The sequence below is a fragment of the Charadrius vociferus genome, unplaced genomic scaffold (genome assembly GCF_000708025.1).
Source record: "Charadrius vociferus isolate BGI_N301 unplaced genomic scaffold, ASM70802v2 scaffold783, whole genome shotgun sequence".
Taxonomy (NCBI): Eukaryota; Metazoa; Chordata; class Aves; order Charadriiformes; family Charadriidae; genus Charadrius; species Charadrius vociferus.
In genome coordinates this window covers 263,690-264,608 of record NW_009647834.1, presented here as the reverse complement: position 1 = coordinate 264,608, position 919 = coordinate 263,690, and the positions used below count along the sequence as shown (strand labels likewise).

At 64.7% G+C, this 919-nt stretch overlaps 1 protein-coding gene across 1 annotated transcript in view; it reads right to left on the bottom strand.

The window, feature by feature from the left end:
* The window catches only part of MACF1 (microtubule-actin crosslinking factor 1), a 166,058-nt gene that overhangs the window by 163,516 nt on the left and 1,623 nt on the right, over positions 1-919 (bottom strand).

The window sequence follows — 919 nt, the reverse complement described above, 5'->3', positions numbered from 1 at the left end:
GAGGCGCAGGGACAGGGAGCCCAGGGGGGAGGCAGCGTGTCCCAGCCCCCTGCGCCGCAACGCCGGCACCTCCCGCAAGGTCCTCGCTGGCGTGTCCCCTCCCCGGCCATGGCCGCGTCCTCCTTTCCTTGGCTCCGATGGCCAGAAGGGATGCAGAGACCAGCAGACCCCAGGGACAGCGAGGAGGAGGAGCACTCCAGATCCACGTGTCCCCCCCAAAACCACCGAAGTGCTGATGCTCCTGCACCACCCCTGCACGGTCCATGGCCGGGTGCGGGATGGGGGTCCCCGGCCCCGCATGGTGTCCAGGCTCCGTCCCCACTGCTGCCATGGGTCCCTGGTGCCCCTTCTCAGGGGTCCCAGCGAGCCGAGCCCCGTTCCCTTCCCCAGGCACACCGAGAGGTGCCATCTCCCCCGAGGCACATCCCATCACCGTCCCCGGTCCCCAGCCCAGCCCGGTCCCCGAGCCCCATGGCAGGGACAGGCACCGGGATGGCCGGCGCGCTGCAGACAGTCCCATTGAATAATGCAAGGATCTAAATCAATATTTCAGCTCATTTTCAAACCCGGTGACACAAAACTGTCTCCGAACTCTTTCTTCCCGGCTCAGCACTGTCTGGCTGCACCTCGCGAGTTATTTTTAATGGGGAATCTGCATGAGACCAGATTTTTGTGACATCCCCCTGCCTTTAATCACGGGCTGGATCCAGCTAGCGTGACGACAAGCACTCGGCATCCCGGGCAGGCGGGGAGAAACACAGACTGGGAAAACGGTTGTGCAGCCTTTGGGCATTGCAGGGTGCTCAGCACCCAGCAAGGATGGGGTTTTCGGGGCAGAGCCGGTCCACGAGCGGTGATGGGTACGGTGGGGTCACGGCAGCCCGGCCATCCCCCAGCCTCGGCGGTGCCGGCGTTTTGG